Genomic DNA, 11,507 nt, shown 5'->3' on the forward strand with positions numbered 1-11,507 from the left:
AGAAGAAAAAAAAAATCAGGCACCTATGTAAGGTGATGGATGTGTTAATTAGCTCGATTGTGAGAATTACTTAACAATATATACGTATCTTTAAATATCACATTGCATACCTTAAAAATATACAATTTTGATTTGTCTATTATACCTCAATAAAGCTGTACATTTTTTTCAAAAGGTTAACCATGTTATACATACAAAAAAAAAAAAAAACTGGTAAGATTGTTTCCAGCTAGTTATCAGCTCGTTATCAAACTTGAGCAAATAAGAGTGTGGAACTGGTACAGGGACAGACATGCAGACGAAGAACAAAGGGCCCAGAACCAACCCACTCATAGATGGAGATGTCATATATTTTATTTTATTTTTTTGAAGTCTGTATTTTAATTTTTTCCCCTTTTACAATGGCTATTTATTTTTTTATCTTTATTGTTGAGTGTATTACAGATGTTCCTCATTTTTCCCCCATTGATCCCCTCCACCCCACTCCCACCCACCTCCTGCCTTTTCCCACACTGTTGTCTGTGTCCATTGGTTATGCATATAATTTCTTTGGTTTATTTCTTCCCAGCCCCCTAACCCCTTTCCCTTTGAGGTTTGTCAGTCTAGCAACCAATTTGTTCTTCTTAATCCCTTCACCTTTTTCACCCATTCCTCCAACCCCCCTTCCATCTGGCAACCAACACAATGTTCTCTGTGTCTATGAGAATGTCTCTGTTCTGCCTGTTCATTTTGTTTGTAGATTCCATTGTCGGTAGATATGTATTCATTGCCATTTTCTGTGTTCATATATTTTATCTTTTTCTTCAAAAAGACCCTTCAACATTTGATATAATAACGGTTTGGTGGTGACAAACTCCTTTAACTTTTTCTTGTTTGGGAAACTATATGGCCATCGATCCTAAATGACAGTTTTGCAGGATAGAGTAATCTTGGTTGTAGGTTCTTGCTTTTCATCACTCTGAATATTTCTTGCCACTCCCTTCTGGCCTGCAAAGTTTCTTTTGAGAAATCAGCTGACAGCCTAATGGGAACTCCCTTGTAGGTAACTAGCTGCCTTTCTCTTGCTGCTTTTAAGATTCTCTCTTTGTCTTGAACCTTTTGCATTTTGATGATGATGTGTCTTGGTGTGGGCCTCTTGGGGTTCATCTTGTTTGGGACTCTCTGTGCTTCCTGGACTTGTATGTCTGTTTCCTTCACCAAGTTAGGAAAGTTTTCTGCCATTATTGTTTCAAACAGGTTTTCAATTTCTTGTTCTCTCTCTTCTCCTTCTGGCACCCACAAGATGCGAATGTTGGCACGCTTGAAATTGTCTCAGAGGTGTCTTACACTATACTCATTTTTTGGGCTTCTTTTTTCTTTTTGCTGTTCTGATTGGGTGTTTTTTGCTTCCTTATATTCCAAATTGATGCTTTGCTTCTTGGCTTTACCTACTCTACTATTGAATTTGTGTAAATTATTCTTTATTTCAGTTAGTGCCTCCTTCATTTCTGACTGGTTCTTTTTTATACCCTCAATAAGTTTGCTGAGGTTCTCACTAAGTTCATTGAGCATTCTTATAAGCAGTATTTTGAACTCAGCATCTGTTAGGTTGCTTATCTCCATTTCACTTAGTTCTTTTCCTGGAGACTTTTTCTGTTCTTTCATTAGGGACCTGTTTCTTTGTCTCCTCGTTTTGGCTGCCTCCCTGTGTTTGTTTCTATGTATTACTTAACGGGAGGTATGGGGCTAGCTGAGACCAGATGCTGCTTGTTTGAAAGAATTTAGGAAAACCTGAAGCAGGATCCAAGACAGGTCAATCCTATGGTTAAGCAAGTGGCAACAGCTTGGGTGGGACTGAAAGTTGGGTGGGGCGGGGCCTCAGGGAATCACCATGGCGGGGCTACCAGTGTGAGCCAGGTTGCTGGAGTCCCAGATATAGCGGCTGTGTGTCGCCCCAGGGAAGGGCTCACCAAAGGAACAAAGGCCATTTGTCCCGGAGAAAGCCCCCTCTCCAGCCCTCACTCTAGTGCCAAACAGCTCAGTTCTTCCCTGTATGTCTCTGGCGCCCCTCGAGCTGCCTCCCCTCCAAGCTTAGAGGGAGAGAGTCCAGTAAGTCCGTGTGGGGGCCCTTTAAGAGGAGCTGCCTGGGGCTCCAGCCGCCTCAGCCTCCCTGAGCCTCAGTTCCCGCTGGTTTTTCCAGCCAGAAGTTATGGGGATTCTCTTCCTGGCACTGGAACCCTGAGCGGGGCGCCTGGCGTGGGACGAGGACCCCTCAGTCCTCAGGGAGGACCTTCCCAGCCGAGGTGTCCTCCTGATTTTTATCCGCCACACGTGGGTGTGGGACCAGCCTGTCCCCTCCGCCCTCCTACCAGTCTGGATGTGGCTGCTGCTTTAATTCCGTAGTTGTAGGACTTCCATTCAGCTTGATTTCAGGTGGTTCTGAATGATCGTTTTTCTGTAGTTTAGTTGTAACTTTGATGTGGTTGTGGGAGGACGCGATACCTCGTTTACCTACCCGCCATCTTGACCGCATGTTATATATTTTAGAGTTGGGATTGCAATCCACTTAGGAAACAGTGCAGTTTTTTTTAATTATCCTGAGACAATTCAGAGGGAAGACTTAACATTGGATCCCTACACATAGCATTAACATAAATCGATTCCATGCAGAAAAATATTTGAATGTGAACAAAAGATTTTTAACTTTTAGGAGAAAATTTAGAAGATTATCCTCATGAGCTTAAGTAAGAAAGCATTTCTTAACAAGGATACGATAGCAAAAAAAAAAAAAAAATTCTTTTTTTTTTTTTATCCTCACCTGAGGACATTTTTCCATTTTTTGCTCAGAAAGAGTGGGAGGAAGAGAGAGGGAGAGAGAAACATCGACGTGAAAAAGACACATTGAGTGGCTGCCACCCGCACCACCAACCAGGGCCATGGACAAACTGCAACAGAGGTACCGCCCTTAGCGGAAACCAAACCCAGGTCCCTCTGGACCACAGGTTGACACTCTAACCACTGAGCCAAACTGGCCAGGGCGCAAAAAAAAATCTTAAACATTGAAGGAGATGAGTGGGAAAAAATGAAAGAGTTAAGAAGTACAAATTGATTGTTAGACTCATGAACCTCAAAGGGAAGGGGGAGGGAGGGCAGGAAGAGATACACCAAAAAACTTCTATGCACATGTGTACAACCAATGGACACCAACAATGGTGGGAAGGCAGGAGTGGGTGGGATTGGAGAGGAGGGGGTCAATGAGGGAAAAAAGGGGGGAAATTTGTAATACATTCAACAATAAAGATAAGTGTTAAAATTTTTTTAAAATTGATAAATTGACTTTATTAAAATTATATCAATACTGCCCTGGCTGGTTTGGCTCAGTGGTTGGAGCATCAGCCTGTAGTCCAGAGAGACCCAGGTTCAGTTCCTGCTAGGGGCACGTACCAAAAAAAAATAATTATAGCAATCCTAAGATACTTAAAAATATGTCATAAATTAGAGGGAGTAATTTTAATACAAATAACTGATATAGGCCGGCTGGTGTGGTTCAGAGGTTGAGCGTCGACCCTGCACCAAGAGGTTGACTGTTCGATTCCTGGTCAGGGCACATGCCCAGGTTGTAGGCCTGATCCTCAGTGGGGGACACGCAGGAGGCAGCCAATCGATGTTCTCTCTCATCACTGTTCCTATCTCTCTCTCTCCCTTCCTCACTCTCTAAAATCAATCAAGAAAAAACAACAACAAATAACTGATATAGGACATTGATATTTGAAGACTAAAACCTAAATTCTATTAATTTATTTTTAGCTATATATGTCTATTTTTATATTTATAAAAATAATCAGGAACTTAATGTCACTGGATGGGCCAGAACTCGAGTATGAGGAAAAAATCCAGCAGATCAATACACGTGGGAAAGATTCCCAACCTTATTAGTAACAGAAAATGCATTTTAAAACCACCAGGAGGTAACATTTAACACCCAACAGATGGATGAGTCTGAATACCAAGCACTGGCAAGTTTATTAGTGGGAATAATTCTACATGGATAATGGGAATGTCAATTCATACAATTAGTTATATCGCATTAATAGGAAATATACACAGAGCGCACAGAAATTCTAGTCCTAAGTTCGAAAGGAACGTTCCACGTGTCCCGGGAGGGAAGCACAGGGATATCCAGAGGGGCAGAGATCACAGTAGCGAGAAAACAAAGAAAACTTCAATCAGGGAAAGGTTTTCAGAAACACTCTCGGGACACCTTCACCTTTCACCAGGGATGCAGAGTCCTGATGTGAGGAAGGCCCTCCGATCAAAGTGCTAATAGAGGAAGACATCACTCCCTGGCACAGTGCAGCTGACCTCACCATGACCAATCCCACAAAGCGGGTCACTTTCTTCATTTCCCCCAAGGGAAATAGTAAGAACCCCCATATTCAGGAGCATCATTAACTGAGATAACTGCCAGAGAATCTTATCCATTGCCAGGTGGTCTTGTGACCTGCAGACTTCACAGTTGATGGGAAGATCGGTAATAGAACCCGGTTGGTGTGGCTCCGTGGCTGAGCGTCGACCCCTGCACCCAGAGTCACCAGTTCAATTCCCGGTCAGGGCATATGGCCAGGTTGTGGGCCTGATCACTGGGGGGGGGGGGGGGGGGGGGGGCATGTAGAAGATGGACAATTGATGTTCTCTCACATTGATGTTTCTATCTCTCTCTCCCTCTCCCTTCCTCTCTCTCTAAAACTAAAAAGAAAAAAACAATTTTTAAAAAAGAAGGTAATAGAGATGTTGCCTTTTAGTGTTCAGCTGTCAGACAGGATTTCTGGTCGTAAATTAACATTTAGATATAGAAAATGCACTGAAAAAAAAAGATTCGCAAACTTACTGGATGATGCCTCAGCAAGACGGAGAAAGATACAATAAACTGTAAGACAGAAAATCTAAGAGAGCTGACTGAGCATTTTATGGTGGTGATCTTGTTATACATTCCTCAGTTTTGTGCATATCTTGATTCAGGGCTAGAAAAGAGTAAGTGTGTGAATGAGCAGTGACACATTCTCAGTCACTGGTAAATGCACATGGCAAATGCACAGTCCTCTCCTGGTGCTCCAGTTACCATTTGACTCAATAGCAATATTACCCAACTGCACTCAAGTTATCAGCCATCACATTTAGAAAATTCCATGATACAAAGCAAATTAGGGCTGACTTGTCACATGAACCATGGGGCAGGGTGAAGGGAGGGGAGGGCCCTGGCTAATTGAGCCCAGGCTCTGAAGGGTTCACTGTTCCAGAAAATACACTTGTGCCCTTACTGATGGGCCAACACATGACCAGGGCTTGGGGCTGACCTCTAGCAGGGGGGCCTCCAGCATGGCTCCAACCTCTGTTCCAGTGTGAACTCAGGGATCTAAACCCCTGGTTCACGCAGTTCTCACTGTTTAAACCCAGTGAGACCATGGCCATTATTCTATCTCACAATAGGTTCCCAAATGCCTATTTTCTTTTGGAGAAACTTCTGAAAATTAGTTACTAATGTGTTAGATTTGGATACTCAGAAAGCATCCTGTAAAATACAGCGCCTTATTAAAAATTGCCTTCACATTCGGGTATTAACTTACACTCCTTTGATATCCTTACTTACAGATTGTTCTTTCTTTATTCTTCACTTTTTTGTGTGTTTGATGATTGTTTGAGGTTGACCAGAGACTATATTGCTAGAAACTGATAACACATGGATGCTTGTGGGCAGGAAGGAGCTGTCTGGGCATGAGAAGTGGTTATTAAACCCTGGCTGTGTTAGAAGAGGAAGGATGATGACAAAAATCTTTGCATAAACCACATTTCCATGAAATCATGATATATCATGAAATACTCTTCCTTCCAGCTAATAAGGCCACAGAGGGGAGGCAGCGTCACTTGTCTCCGGCAGACTGGCCTCTCGGGAAGGCACACCCACTGCTCTGGTGGGGGCAGGGCTGGGCACAGAGGATCCCATCAACTTCTCAGTGCAGTGAAATCTGTATATGAAACATGTGGTCTGGCCAGTGTGGCTCAAGGGTTGCGTGTCGACCATGCACCAAGAGCTCATCAGTTTGATTCCTGTGGTCGGCACACATGGCCAGGTTGTGGGCCTGATGCCCATGTAGGGGCATGCTGGAGACGGCCAATCAATGTTCTTTCTCATCTATGTTTCTCTCTCTCTCTCCCTCTCAGTAACTCTCTCTAAAATCAATAAAGGGGGAAAAATATTTTTAAAAAAAGAAGAAGAAGAATAAACGTGTATGTGGAGTGCTGGGTAGAGTTTCTGCAGTTACCTGCCCGTGTGGCCCCCACTGTGACGATTCTCTGCCTTTCCTCCTCTCCCCAAGGCGATGGTCACAAAGTCTCCAATCTTAGTCGGGCTCTCAAGCCTCCTTTTCAATCATTTTACATATTTTTAGTCATTTCTACTTCTCATTTCCTGGAATACAAAGTGTTTTTTTAACCACTCACTTCATAGAACTAAAGTAATGACCACATTGTGTCTCACAGATAAAGAGAAGAGGAAAGACGTGAACACCCCCCACGTCTGATGAGCCTTAAATTCTGACCCCGTGACCCTGAGGTACTCACGTGACCAGAGAGAGAAGAGCATGACTGAGGTTCAGCCCCTCTCTGCGAAAGGGACTTTCAGGGAAATGTCCCGTCTGTAGGCAAGTGCAGCCGCGTTGGTGTGGGACGTCCGGGCTGTGCAGGCCTGGCCCTCGGCCCCATCGCATGGTGGTCTCAGCTCAGGAACATTTCTTTGGCTTTTGATGAAGCTGGAAAGTTCTGTTATCCTCAAAGTAAATGTGACTGAGTAAAATTTCAGTCTTCAGCTGATCATGAAGACTGTGAAGTGTATCATCTCTTTAATGATCCAGGTAAGTCATCCTGGACCTGACCAGGGGTGTTCATCTGTGCGCACATGTGTGAGCATGGACCAGATGCTGATGAAACCTAGGGGCGGTGATTGGGTCCAGGTTTGTTGTCTTGCAAAATCGAAGAAAGAGTTCACGGACAAAGGGGCAAGTGAAAGCAAAGTTTATTTGAAAAACAGATAGACTCCGCACAGCAGGGAGGGGACCCACTCAGGTTGTCAGTGAGGATCCTTAGTCTAGAGGAGGATAGATGCCTTGCTAGCTTCCAAATGGTCCTTTCAAGGAATTCTGACCTAGTGACATCTGTACATTTTAAAGTTTGTGTTTTCCCACGTAACTGGGTTCAGCCCTGAGTCATCTAACTCTAACTTCATATTACCCTTCTGGGAGAAACATATGTGGACATCACTGATTAAACAATAGCTCACCCTATCACGTGACTTGGGGCAGATTTTATTAGCAAGATATATACTGTCCCATAACATTCTCTAGTTTCAAGTGCACAGGTTGTAATTTCAAAACAGTCATTGATTCACTCACCCTGAGATTTGCACAGAAGCTTTACTCCCAGGGAGGAGACAACTTATTTGGGTGTGGTTAAGAAGAAATAAAGTAGCCCCAGGTATCTATGGGGGCCTTAGTGCCTTCCCTTTTTATGAGAACTTCAACTTCTTCCAAACTATTGGTGAGGAGGAGGGGAAATGCCCTTGGAGCAACCTTTCCTTTCCTTTGATCTCTTCCTCAAATGCAACTTTGGTTTCTTACAATCCTTTCCAAGGTAACCTGGCTTCTGCAATAGAAACACACTCTATAGTTTTGCAGCAGAACTCATTCAGCAAACCAGTTGCCTTGCTTCCAGAAACCAGTAGCTTATTAACTGGAAGAGGTCAGCATCACCAGCACTATATTCTTTAACAGTAAATAAAGTTCTTTTTCACACCCATCAGGGTCCCAGAAAAAGGAACTATACAATCAATTGCTGTTCCCCTCTTGCCTGAAACCAGGCTTTCTGGGGTTTTTTTGTTACGTAATTGACTGGTGCTCCTTCCAGGAGCTTCTAATTTGTGATCGAGATAAGCTTGGAGTTTCTAGCCTTGGAGGCACAACTTCCCATGTTGATTTTAGTTTTATTTTGAGATCTGTAGAGTCTGAATAAACTTCCAGATGCACTGAGTCCTGGGTTAAAGCTGCCTGTGTGTGGAGACTGCCTTGCTGCCCTGCCCATGGTCCTGCCCTCACTGCCTAACCTGCCTCTCTCCTCACTGTCAGGACTGGGAAATGGAGAAGGAGGAAGAGCCCTTTCTATCCATGGGTCCACAGAGGAAGGTGAGTCAGCTGAGAAATGCACCTTTCCCCCTCGAGGCTCGCCTGGAGGAACATGCCAGGAGGAGTCAGCGGAGGTGTAGTGACCGGGTCCCTTGCAGTGACTCCTTGAGCAGGACTGAGAGTTGCAGCCAGGGGTGCGGTGCTGTTGGGGGAAGTGTGCGTCTCCTCCCTCTGGGGCAGAGCGCAGGGGCCCCTCTGGGACAGCGCAGGGGAGACGCCTGGGTTTAATTCCGGCTCCACCGCTTCCGAGTGATGCAGCCTTGGGCAAGGGTCCAACTCCTGCTCACTGCAGTTTTTGACTGTAAAATGGGAGGGGGGGGTGATAATAATATACTGACCTCAGGGTGTTGTCAGAAAGATTAAATCAGCTAATTGGTAAACACTCTTATAACAGTTTCTGGCAGCAGTGAGCACTCAAGTAATATTAGGCTGTATTACTATTATCTTTCTTATCGATTACCCTTATCACGATGGCTGGTGGGTAACCGTTCTCTCATCGCCTGGCTGATAAGTATCCAGCACATCTGAGGAGAACATCTCAAGTTCAAAACCCAAAGGAAGCCTGGCTTCCTCCATGTTGGTGGGAATAGGCAGCGGGGAGGACCTGAGGGGAACACCCATTTCAGGCTTTCGACTCTGACACTGTTGTTCCTTCTCCAGGGAACTAACCAGCTCCCCGACACCTGGGAAAACAGCTGAGTCCCTCCCCTCACCCTGGTCCTGATTTTCTCCCACCATTTACATGTGCTGGAATTTGCTGGTGACGCTGAAATAGCAAAAATCAGGTTCACACCTGTAGGTCAAACTCATAGTTGATTTGGGGGTGTTGGCACTTTAGCAACCAGAGCCCAGGCCATGACACAGCCTGAAACCCACTTGGAACTGACTGGACACAGGGAAACGAAGTATCCCCTGCATTTCGAGAAATGGAATCCACTTAGGATATGACCATTGTCACTTCCCTGCAGACCTGTCCCTGTGAGTCCACCCTTGGTTTAAGTTCCAGCTCTGGGTTGTGACGAGATCACGTAAGGTGACGTGTGTCCCCTCATCTGCCTGCCGAGCCCTTCACTCCTCTGCGCACGAGGAACATCTGTCTACACAGAGGAGCAGAGCAGCCACTTCCTCACCCCAGGCCCCAGCTCCGAACCCCAGGCCTCTCCAGCCAGGTGTGGAGACAGACAGCCTTGCAGAGCTGGGCTAACGTGAAACCGAACTAAGACATTGGACACTCTCCTCCTAGGCACATGCAGACGTATGGGAGCAGCATCATTTCTCTCTGGCAGACTAAGGACTATAAGAAAACATATTCAGTTATAGGAAAGGAAAAATGTATCCACTAACAAGGGCATGTTTATATACATATAATACCTTTATACATTTCACAAAGAATAAAAAGAATCATCAGAGAAAATATTACAAACCTTTTGTGAGCCCAGCTGGTGTTGCTCAGTGGTTGAGCGTCGAGCCTGCACCATGAGGTCGCAGATTCCGGGTCCGGACACATGCCCAGGTTGCGGGCCTGATCCCCAGTGTGGGGCATTCAGGAGGCGGCCAATCAATGTTTTCTTTCATCAACGTTTCTATCTCTCTCTCTCTCTTCTTTCCTCTCTCTAAAAAAGAAAAAATTAATGAAAATATAGTTAAACGAACAACAAAAAAAAACTTTTCTGAGACTGGCAAGGCGGTGAGAAAGTGGAGCGGATACAATGCTCCCTGAGAGGACTATAATATACAGATTGGACGCAGTGTCCGTCAGCATCGACCTGGGACTCTAAAAATTGATATTGTATTTCCATAACCCAATATGAAAAGTAACTACATATACAAGACTGACACTGTACTGAGTCATTTACAAAACTAATTAACGTTTTCTCTACTATGTTGCTTGATTTTCAATGTGCTGCATCTTTTTGTTCTTATGCGGAGATGCTGTACCCACAACTGCTGATGACAACATGCTGAGCACAGATTTGGGCGGAGAGCCAAGTCCTAGAGAAGCTCAGGGCTCCAGGTGGGGAGAGCAGGCGCCCTGGAGGGCTGTGCAGCCTCTTTCTCAGCTCAGCACCGCCCCCACCTCATGCCCACAAAGGGAGCCTGAGCTAAACTAGAAATGACTGGCATAGAGCGTTCGCAGTGTGTGAGGAGGAACAGCAATCTGACCTTAAAAACATTCTCTCAGCCAATGAGGTCCAGGTGTAGGGCAGCGTCACTTGTCTCTGGAAAACTAGCCCCAAACTCACAAGAAATGAGCTACTCTGTATAGAAACAACACCAAAACAATATAGAAGAAACAAAGACTATCACAAAACCTCACGAATGTATCTAACTTAACATGAAAAGCAGGTATCACACGAACATCTAAAATTAACAATGTGATTCTAAAAGTGAGTAGAAATGATGAAGAGGCAAGACTAATGAAAAACTTTTCTCTTTTACTGAACTTAATACTAGATTTATAATTACTCTTTTCTCAACCATGCTGTTTAATTTCCAAGTGTTTCCTTTTTTAAGCATGCGATTTATTTTCTTAGGAAGACAATAACTTCTCAAGTATTCCTGCAGTCTGGGAGGGCGGGGCATTTCCTGGAGTCGCCCAAGCACAGTTACCTGGCCCTACACTCCCCGCCAATGAGAACAAAGGCAGGTGAATTCATGGTGGCTGCATTCCTCACCGAGGTGACCCGGACACTTGAGTGACAAGTTTCGTGTTAGTTCAGGTTGTAGACCTACAATCCCTTGTCACCTCATGGTCAGCTGTGTAGGTTGGGGTACTTGAGAAATGCAAGGCTGGGTAGCAGCCTTCTCGAAGTCTAGGGTGCCTCTGCACGCTTGGTGCCTGGATGTGGGACCCTGAAAACCAGTCTCCTCTCCACCCCAAAGGCTCAGGCTGTCACCTCCAAAAAACTTGTCTCATCATTCTCTCAAACTCCACCACCAGGGTTTTTTGAAGAGCGACGCTGGCCCAAGTCTGTGACAGCCTGTTTGTTATCTGAAGGACCGAGATGCTCCCCTCTTACCCCCAACACTGCACAGCCCTGAGGAAAACCCAGCTTGTTATATTCATGATGTTCATCCGTGGGATGAGCAGGGAAACAAGTTTGCACATTATAGCAGCAGTAAAGCAAGACCGTGTTTTTAATGTGATCTAGGCCGTGAGGACACAGGAAGACTAGAGAGCAGAGGTTCTCACTTCAGGGCAACCTCCCCGACCCCTCACCCCAGAGGGCATTTGGAGACATTTCTGTGTTCACTGGCATCTGGTGGGTGGAGGCCCGGGGTGCTGCTAACCATCCT

General features: G+C 45.1%; 1 long non-coding RNA gene across 1 annotated transcript; it reads left to right on the forward strand.

Annotated features, from left to right (window-relative positions):
* The first annotated feature begins 6,758 nt into the window (after positions 1-6,758).
* On the forward strand, positions 6,759-8,970 carry LOC118622022. The gene is made up of 3 exons (XR_004957866.1): positions 6,759-6,887; positions 8,154-8,210; positions 8,871-8,970. It is a non-coding gene; the product is annotated as an uncharacterized LOC118622022 (long non-coding RNA).
* Positions 8,971-11,507: the final 2,537 nt, after the last annotated feature.

Source organism: Molossus molossus, unplaced genomic scaffold (genome assembly GCF_014108415.1).
Source record: "Molossus molossus isolate mMolMol1 unplaced genomic scaffold, mMolMol1.p scaffold_m16_p_8, whole genome shotgun sequence".
Taxonomy (NCBI): Eukaryota; Metazoa; Chordata; class Mammalia; order Chiroptera; family Molossidae; genus Molossus; species Molossus molossus.